Below are 10,000 nucleotides of genomic sequence, written 5' to 3' on the forward strand. Positions count from 1 at the left end.
GGGCGAAGTGAGGGGAAAGCGGGGGGGGAGAGGGCGTGCTGAGTAAGGGCTAGGATCCGGAAGGGCGGCTGGAGGACGCAGAAGGGGATTTCTCAATTCAATATGGTCCAAGGCAGCACCAAGAGTTTCAGGATTCACGTCCTTCCCGACACGCAGAAGGCGGTAAACTCTTACCTTCCTCCCCCTGCCTCACGCAGCAGCGACGGCACAGCACCCCCCCCCCCCCAAGAAAAAAAAGAAAAAAGAGAGAGAAAGAGAAAGAGGAAGAGAGAAGAGAGAAGAGAGAAGAGAGAAGAGAGAGAGAGAGAGAGAGAGAGAGTGAGAGAGAGAGAGAGAGGAGAGAGAGCGAGAAAGAGAGAGAGAGAGAGAAAGAGAAAGAGAAAGAGAAGAGAGAGAGAGAGAGAGAGAGAGAGAGAGAGAGAGAGAGAGAGAGAGAGAGAGAGAGAGAGAGAGAAAGAGAGAGAGAGAGAAGGAAAAAAAAGAAAAGAAAAAAAAAAAGAATATCAGAATCCCAGGCACTAAAAGGAGAGCCAGAGACACGCGCCCATGCACGCACAATGGCATCCTTGTTTCTCGAGAGGCCACTTCCTGCCGCCTCGCCCACCGAGACAATACACGAGAACCGACGAGAGAACAAAGTCAGCGCGCCGAAGGAACGAGGCGGAGCGAAACGGCGGCGAAGGAGGAAGAGGAGGAGGAGGAGGAGGGGGAAGATGAGGGTAAGGGGGAGGAGGAAGAGGAGGGGGAGGGGGAAAAACAAGGGGAGGGGGAGGAGGAAGAGGAGGAGGGGGAGGAGGAAGAGGAGGAGGGGGGGAAATAGGGGGAGGGGGAAAGAGGAAGAGGAGGAGGGGGAGAAGGAAGAGGGGGAGGGGGGAAGAAAAAGGGGAGGGGGAGGAGGAAAAGGGGGGGAGGACCCGGGGGAGGGGGATGAGGAAGAGGAGGAGGGGGAAAGAGGAGGGAGGAGGGGGAGAAGGAGAGGAGGAGGGGGAAGAAAAAGGGGGAGGGGGGAGGAGGAAGAGGGGGGGGAGGAAACAGGGGGAGGGGGAGGGGAGAGGAGGGGGAGGAAAAGGGGAGGGGGGGGAAAGGGAAAAAGGGGGAGGGGGAAGGGAAAAAACAGGGGAGGGGAGGAGGAAGAGGAGAGGAGGGGAGGGGGGAAAGGGGGAGGGGGGAGGAGGAAAAGGGGAGGGGGAGGGGGAAGGGAAAAGGGGGAAAGGGGGGGGAGGGGAAAAGGAGGAGGGGGAAGAAGGGGGAGGGGGGAGGAGGAAGAGGAGGGGGAGGAAAGGGGGAGGGGGAGGGGAGGAGGGGGGGAAGAGCGAAGGGAGGGGGGGGAGAAGGCGAGAGGAGAGAGGGGGAAGAAAGGGGGGAAAGGGGGAGGAGGAAGAGGAGGAGGGGGAAAGAACAGGGGGAGGGGGGAGGAGAGGAAAGAGGAAAGGGGAGGGGGAAAAAGAAAGGGGGAGGGGGAGGAGGAAGGGGGAGGAAAGGGGAGGGGGGAAGAACAGGGGGTAGGGGGAGGAGGGAAGGAGGAAGGGGGAGGAAAGGGGGGGGGGAAGGGAAAGGAGAGGAGAAAAAGGGAGGAGGGGGAGGAGGGAAAAAGGAGGAAGGGGGGGGAGGGGAAGAGGAAAAGGGGGAGGGAAAAAGAACAGGGAGGAGGGGGAGGGAAAAGGGGAGGGGGAGGAAGGGAAAGGGGGAGGGGGGAGGAGGAAGAGGAGGGGGAAGAAAAAGGGGGAGGGGGAGGAGGAAGAGGGGGGGGAGGGGGAGGGGGAGGAAAGGGAGGAGGGGGTAGAGGAAGAGGAGGAGGGGGGGAAAGAGGAGGAGGAGAAGGGAGGAGGCGGGAAAGGAAAGGAGGAAGGGGGAAGAACAGGGGGAGGGGGAGGAGGAAGAGGGGAGGAGGGGGAGGCGGGGGAGGGGGAGGGAAGGAGGAGGGGGGGTATGGAAAAGAAGAAGGAGGAGGGGTGGGAGAAGAAGGAATGGAGGGGGGGAAGAAAAAGGGGGGGGGGGGGGAAGGGAGGGGGGGGGAAAGAAAGGGGGGAAAAGGGGGGGAGGGGGAAGAGGAGGGGGCGGGGGAAAAGGGGGAGGGGGAGGGAGGAAAAAGGGGGAGGGGGAAAACGGGGGGGGGGAGGAGGAAGAGGAGAGGAGTAGGGAGTGGGGGGAAGAGGAGGAAGGGGAAGGAGGGGGAGGAGGAGGGGAGGAAAGGAAAAAGGGGGAGGGGGGGAAAGGGAGGAAAAGGAGGAGGAGGAGGAGGAAAAAAAAAAAAGGGGGGAAAAAAAAGGAAAAGAAAAAAAAAAGGGGGGGAAAGGAAAGAAAGGGAGGAAAAGGAAGGAGGGGAAGAAAGGAAAAAAAGAAGGAGAAGGGGAGGAGGAGGGAAAAAAAAAGGGGAAAAGGGGGGGGGAGGAGAGGGGAAAGGAGGAGGGGGGGAGGGGAAAAGGGGGGGAGGGGAGGGGGGGGGGGAGGAGGAAAAAAGGGGGGAAAAAGGAAAAGGGAAAAAAAAAAAAAAGGGGAGGAAAAAAAGGGAGGAAAAGGAGGAAGAGGAGGAAAAAAAAGGGAGGGAAAAGGGAGGAGGAGGAGGAAAAGAATAGGGGAGGGAAAAAAAAGGATAATAAAGGGGGGGGGAAAAGGAAGGAAAAAAAAAGGAAAAAGGGGGAAGGAGGAGGAGGAAGAAAGGGAGGAAAAGGAGGAGGAGGAGGAAGAAAGGGAGGAAAAGGAGGAAGAGGATGAGGAAGAAAGGGAGGAAAAGGAGGAGGAGGAGGAGGAGGAAGAGGTGAAGGAGGTGGGGAGGGAAGGAAGAGGAGGAAGATGTGGAGGAGGAGGAGGAAGAGGATGAAGAGGTGTAGGAAGAGGTGGGGGGGGAGAAGGAGGAGGATTGGAAAGGGAGTGAGAAAACGAAGAAAAGAAAAGGAAGAACAAAAAGAAGGAAGAAGCAGAAGCCAAAGGAGGAGGGACGCCAAGAGCCTCGAAGGGCCTGTCGAGAGGGACGATCGGCTTTGGGCGCACCCGAGGCCTCCGCGGCGCCGGTCTCCCCCCCCCCCCCCCCCCCCCCCCCCCCCCCCCCCCCCCCCGCCTGGGCGCTGCTGCCTCGCTTTGAGGTTGGTCATTACCATAATTACCGTTAATGTTATTAATGTTCCCATTACTAGCATTATCATAGGCTAATTAAGATTACTGTTATTATTGTCACCATTTAGGCTAATTAACATTAATTTCACTGTTGTTACCATTAGACTAATCACCATTATTGCAGTTATTTCACTTATCATTATTACCATAATTACTCACTTATAGTCCTTCTCGTAATCACCATTACTATTATTTTTACCATTTTCCATTACATCAGTACCATTCTTCCTATCTTTATCACCATTATTATCATTATTACCATCAGCAATATCACTATCATCCGTATTCTGTCCTCATCACCACCATCATTTTCATTACTCCTAAAAACCTTTATTATCAACTGTGGCACCATCATCATCATTATCAACGTTACCCTCATTACGAATAATAATAATAGTCACTTTCACTTACCATCATTGTCACCACTGATACACCTAATTATCACTTTCATCATTGCCATAATTATTCTTGAAGATGCAACACTGCTAATGATTCTCAAGCCTCAGGGCCTCTTGAGAATTCTATTTAACGAAGACACGCCTTAACGAATCCTGTCGTTAAGCCTTAATTAGCCAGGAACCCAACGAACTACAGCTTTTCACTGTTCGTCTTTATTTTCCATTTTTCGTTATTTATCATTCAGATTTCATCCCTTTCCCCCCACGCTCGGCCTGTGTCTCTTGCCACTTCCCACCTTTTCCTCCTTAAATCCCCCCCCCCCCTCTCCTTCCCTTTCCCTTCCATCCCAAATTTTATTTTTCTGAGCCGTCTCTCCCTTTCCCTTTTCCTCTTCAAGTCCCCCTCCTTTTCTCTTTTCCCCTTTCTTCTCCGTCTTCCCTTCCCCTTCTCTTCATACCATACTTACCTCCGCGAGGGATAGTCGTGCAGATAATAAATGTGAATAAAATGATGGTCTAACTACTCTAATAACAATAATGATTATAATAAAGTCAGAATAGGATTCTCATATATTTGTAATGTGATGCGCACGCGCGTACATGTCGGCATTAAACATTTATGTCAACTATCACCCAATCTTACGCCAAAATGGATTGACTTCAAGTCCACGGTCACATGGACTATGATTCCTGGCATAAGATGCTCATTTTATATCAAAATGAAGAAACTCCAAGTCAGGTGTGAAATTATTTCGATAGACATAATTTAGCAAAATTCATATAGACACAAAGGAGACAAAACAACAAGACAGATCGATATATAAGACGAAGTGAAGAAGCAGCAACTCCTGAGGTTGTTTGTTACTTCGAGTGACTTGAAGTGGCGGTCTCTGGCGAGAAATGAGTGATTTGATTAAAAGCTGAATTTGCATATGCCACGCAACCAAGCTCAATTTTGATTCATACGGTTCGCCTCGCTCGCTCGCTCGCTCTCTCGGGTCTGTGTATCTGTCTGTCTGTCTGTCTTCCTGTCTGACTGTCTATCTGTCTCTGAAATGAATTTGCACTCAGTTTATTTCCGGAGTATCTATTATAAGCAAAGTTTCTATTGCGTTTAAGTCTTAAAGCGCTGTGAACCCAATAAAACACACACACACACACACACAAACACACACACACACACACACACACACACACACACACACACACACACACACACACACACACACACACACACACACACTCGTGCCGTCACAAGTTTATACCCTTACGCACGGACCCATAACCAGGGGCAACGCAGCACAGCCACCGGCCCCTAGCTAGGCTGCAGGTCAGGGAAAGTCGCACATATGCATCAGAGCGGCTGACAGACCGGCCTTGCTCATCACAAAAGGGGTGGAGGGGGAGGAGGGGGTGGAGGGGGAGGAGGGGGCAGGAGGGGGAGGAGGGGGAAAAGGGGGAGGAGTGGGGGGAGGGGTGTGGAGGGGGAGGAGGGTGGAGGAGGGGGGGTGGGGGTCGTCCGACGCGAGAGAAGTGGGCCATGAGCGTTAACTAAGCATAATCCGACGCTTTACGACAGTGTTATGGCGAACATTCCGAACGGCTCCGAAGCTCTCGCTCTTCCCGCGTTGTGTTATGATCGATCGTTTTATTTTTATCTTTCTTTCTTCTTCTTTCCATTTCTTATTAATATTCGCCTCTTTTGGTCTTATCTATTCCAATTTTTCTTATTTTCTTTTCCTCCTCCATTTTGTCTTATCTAAAAAAAAAAAAAAATCATTTTTTCTCTTTCATTTACTCTTATCTATTTATTTTTCCTCCTTCTTCTTCTGTCCTGTCAGTCGAGCATTTCCAGTTCATTAAACTACGCCCTTGTCTCACCTCCCACCCGGTCGATGGGCGTTCCCCTAACTCCGCCTCCTTGGTCTACAGGGGGGGGGGGGTGAAGGAGCGATATGTTCCTTTCACGTCTCTCTCTCTCCGTTATTGGTCTGTCAGTCCCTGTCTCTGTGTCTCTCTGTTTCTCCCTGCTTCTCCTCCCCTTCCCTCCTTCCTTCTCTCTCCTTCCGTACAGTTCCCTCTCCCTCCCTCCCTCTTTCTTTCTTTCTGCCTTTCTCTTTCGTTCTGCTTCTCTCTCTCTCTCTCTCTCTCTCTCTCTCTCTCTCTCTCTCTCTCTCTCTCTCTCTCTCTCTCTCTCTCTCTCTCTCTCTCTCTCTCTCTCTCTCTCTCTCTCTCTCTCTCTCTCTCTCTCTCTCTCTCTCTCTCTCTCTCTCTCTCTCTCTCTCTCTCTCTCTCTCTGTATGTACGTATTACATATTTATCCATGCATGTATGCTGGTATGCATGTTTTTTGAAAGAGGAGTTTCGAAATCCTCTTGGATTGCATAGCACTCGCACTCACTCTCGATCTCGCTCTCTCTATGAGACGTATGTATGGATGCATACAGTATATATCTGTGTGTGTATCTATCTATCTATCTATCTATCTATCTATCTATCTATCTATCTATCTATACATACACACACACACACACACACATCTATGTCTATCTATCTATATATATAATATATATATATATATACATACGCGGATACGCAAGCCAAATTACATCCCTGCCACTATCCACTATTTGTACTATAATATCAAAACACCATCTTTAAACTTGACGCCCACGAAGCTTGCAGGCGCAGTGAAATAATTTCGAGACCCAAGGAAGCGACGAGGAGGCAGCCCGGTCGCCGACACGCATGCGGCTGAATAATACACGGAGTTCCCTCTGTTCCGGCGGCGCTAGATTAGTCGCCGAAGTACGAACGGATGAGCGGATGATGCAATATATATATGGGTGTGTGTGTGCGGGGTCTCCTCTGTGTCTCTTCTACGCTGCTCACTCTTCTACGCTTTCGATGTTTTTGTTGTTCTTGTTTTTTGTGTGTTTGTCTGTTTTCTTTTCCCCTGTTTTCCTGTTTTCTTTCTTTCTTTCCTTCTTTCCCATTTCTTCTTCTTTCTCTCTTTCTTATATTTATTTTTCCTTTTCTTTTTTTTCTTCTCCCACTCTCTCTATCTCTCTCTCTCGCTATCTCTCTCCTATCTATTCTTCCCTTTCCCTTTATCTTTTCCCTTTCTCTCCTTCTCTCTCTCTCTTTTCTTCTCTCTCTCTCTCTCTCTCTCTCTTTCTTTTTCCCCTCTCTTCCCCTCTCTTCCTTCCTCTTCTTTTTTCTATATATGTGTGTATATGTATATGAAATTGTGATGAATATATTTTAAAAAATTTTATTATATATATATATATTTAATTTTTTAATTCCTATTTTTTTCCCTATTTCTCCCCCCCTTTCTCCCCCCTCCCCTCTCCCTCTTTCCTTCCGTTTCGCCCGGGGACTGTTTATAGAAAGAATTTTAAATAGGCCTACTTTGACTTCCTCCACCAAGTTCTAACATCAAAGGAGAGAAAGGGAACGGTGACGAGTCAAAAGGGGACGGGCCCCCCAGCGACATGGGCCAAAAACCCAAAAGACTCTCAAAAGGGGCCCAAACAGGGGTTTTCAAGTTATTGTAAGAAAATAAAGCCTCTCGTTTGTTCTTTGTCTGGACCTTCCCCCTCCCCCCGTATGCTTTCTCTCCCTTTTGTACTTTTTTTGGATGGTTTACTCCTATAAACCCCCACCCCCTACCCCTTTGGGGTACCCCCGTAAACATCCACTCCCCCCTTCTCTTTAAACCCCAATTTCCCCTTAAAACCCCTTATTTTAGGAAAACCCCTTCATCCCCCCAACCCCGCTTTTCCCCCCCTACCTCCCTATTTTCCCCCCCCTGCCCTTTACCCCCCTTCCTCTCCCTATTTACCCTCCCTACCCTACCTTTTTTTCCCCCTCCCCCCCCTTCCCCAAATCCCTCCCTTTCCCTTCCCTACTTCCCCACCACTCCCCTTCCCTACCTTCCCTTCCCCCCCCCACCCCCCCCACCGTTCCCCTCTCCCCCTCCCCCCCTCCCCTACCTCCCCCCCCCTACCTCCCAAAAATCCTTTTTTCCCCCAGTCCCCAAACAAAATAAATAATTTTTAATCGTAACGTCCTGAAGGGGAAAGTGGGCAGTTATTTCAAGCAAAATTTCCCCGAATAATGCCAGGCTCATCCCTCGGGCGGGTAAATCGGGTGAGGTTGTGGATGAACAGCCGAAGTGTGGATTTTTCTCGAAGGAAGGGGTGTTTGCGTGGGGGGGGGGGGAGGGGGGGAGGGGAGGGGGGGGAGGGGGAGGTATGAAAATATCTCTAATGTCAGTGGGATTCTTTTTATATTTTTTTTTTTTTTGCTGGGGGGGGGGGGGGAAAAATTTGCTGGACGGTATAGGGGTTTCCGAAGGTTTGTTTGGTGTGTCCCGTCTGTGTGTGTACTTTGTGTGTAGTGAAAGTGTTATAATTTGTATATTTAAAGTTAAAAGTTGTATATTGTAGTATGTATGTATTATGTATGTATGTATGTATGTTTTTGTATGTATGTTGTAGGGTATGTATGTATGTATGTATGTATGAAAAGGGTATTTTTCGTTTTGTACGTTGTTGTATGTAAACGGGTCAGGCGCGGTTGTAAATGCATGTATGCTTTGCCCTGTAGGACGTAAAATCACGTACGCACGTTGTTTGCCAGCAAAAATGGTACAAAAAAGTAAAAAATATCAACGCTTCTTTTGGAGGTGCAAACAAAACTATATCCTCTCGAATAAAAACCCCTTTTTAGTTTGGAAAAAACAAAAAAAAAATGAAAAAGGGAATTAGGAATCCCCAGATTTTGTATAAAAAGTTTTTGTTTTTTATTATTATTAATTTTTATTTTATTTTTTTTTTTTTTTTTGGGGCGATGATTTTATTATTTTTTACTTTTTTGTTGTTTTTAATATTTTTTTTTTTATTTTATTTTTTTATTTTATTATTATGTGTGTGTGATGCGATGTTATTATTATTATTATTAGATTGTTGTGGTTTTTAATATTTTTATTATTTTTTTTTTTTTTTTTTTAATTTTTATTTTATTATTATGTTTGCTATTTTAAGGCCATATTTACTTTTTTGCCCCCCCCCCCCCCGGGGCGAATTAGGGGGTTTGTTCAGCCAAAATTTTGGAATCGTAGATATTATATACAAAGGGTTTTTATTATAAATTTTTTTTTTTGTTTTTTGTTTTTAATTTTTTATCTTTTTTTTTTGGGGGGGGGGGGGTTATTTTTCAGCCCCATTTTTCTCTTTGTGTATTCCCCCCCCCCCCCCCCCCGCCGGAAAATTTGGGGTTTGTCGACGAATGGGTTTTTTGTCCTACCCCCCCCCCCTCCTGTACCGAGGGGGAATGAAACCCCGCGAAAAAGGGTTTTATCGCTCTCTATCAGCATGTCCGGAGTGAATTTCAGTCCCGGCTTGCAGATTAACTATCGCGCAGGAACACACACACACACACACACACACACACACACACACACACACACACACACACACACACACACACACAGTTTTTAATTCCCGCCACTGAAAATTGCTGTGGAGAAAGAGCGTCACGTCAAAAGAATAACGACAAAAAAGAGTTGCAATATACATACGCAATACTACTCTGTTCATTTTTGCAAGAACGAGTAGGAGTAACAAAGGGGAGGTATGACGAATAAGAGTAAAGGGGGCGGGAGTAGGGGATTGAGGGGGAAGGGGGAAGGGGGAAGGGAGAAAGGAGGAGAAAGGAGGGAGGAGGGAGGGAGGAGGGAGGAGGGAGAAGGAGGGGGAGGAGAGAGGAGAGGAAAGGAGGAAGTAAGAAGGGGAAAGGGGGAAATGAGAAGGGGAAGCGGGGAGGAGAGAGAAGGAGGGGGAAAGGGGAGGAGGGAGGGTGGCGGCAAGAGAGGGAGGCAGGAGAGAGGAGGGAGGAGAGAGGAGAGGGACGAGGAGGGAGAAAGTAGGAGTAGGAGGGAGGAGAGAGGAAGGGGAAGGGGAAGGGGGAGGGGGGAAGGGAGGAGAGGGGAGGAAGGGGGTATCTCCATGGAAACCAAAGGGAGGAACCGATATAGCACACAACAGGACGATAAACTTGAAAATATGCTTAGGATACTGCGACTGCTTGTCCTGCTCTCGCTGACCTTGCTTGCCTCTGACATGCCTTCAACAGACACAAACTCGGCTGCAAACTTATGTCAAGAACAGCATGCTTTTTTTTCACTGCATGAGCCCGCATTTGAAAGCGAAGATTTTTCCACGAGACTCCAATTTTGCATTTACCAATATATATGTCTGTGAACACACTGTATCTGTATCTGCAAGGTTACAGACATACAAAGCCGTGTATGGCGATGCAACGCAAACAAACGAATGCACAAACAAATCAATCAATAACTTTGCAACGCACCGACGAGTCCACGCAAGAAAGACGCCGTTGCACTGCCAGTATCTTGCCTCAATCAACAACAAATTTCAGTCAAAATTCCGCGTCTGATTCCCCCGAATACGTGCAATTGC

General features: G+C 48.5%; 1 protein-coding gene across 2 annotated transcripts in view; it reads right to left on the reverse strand.

Moving 5' to 3' along the window:
* LOC125025052 (pikachurin-like) overlaps positions 1-10,000 on the reverse strand; it is a 225,729-nt gene that overhangs the window by 177,509 nt on the left and 38,220 nt on the right. The gene's annotated exons all lie outside the window — the stretch shown is intronic.

The sequence above is a fragment of the Penaeus chinensis genome, chromosome 4 (assembly GCF_019202785.1).
Source record: "Penaeus chinensis breed Huanghai No. 1 chromosome 4, ASM1920278v2, whole genome shotgun sequence".
Classification (NCBI taxonomy): domain Eukaryota; kingdom Metazoa; phylum Arthropoda; class Malacostraca; order Decapoda; family Penaeidae; genus Penaeus; species Penaeus chinensis.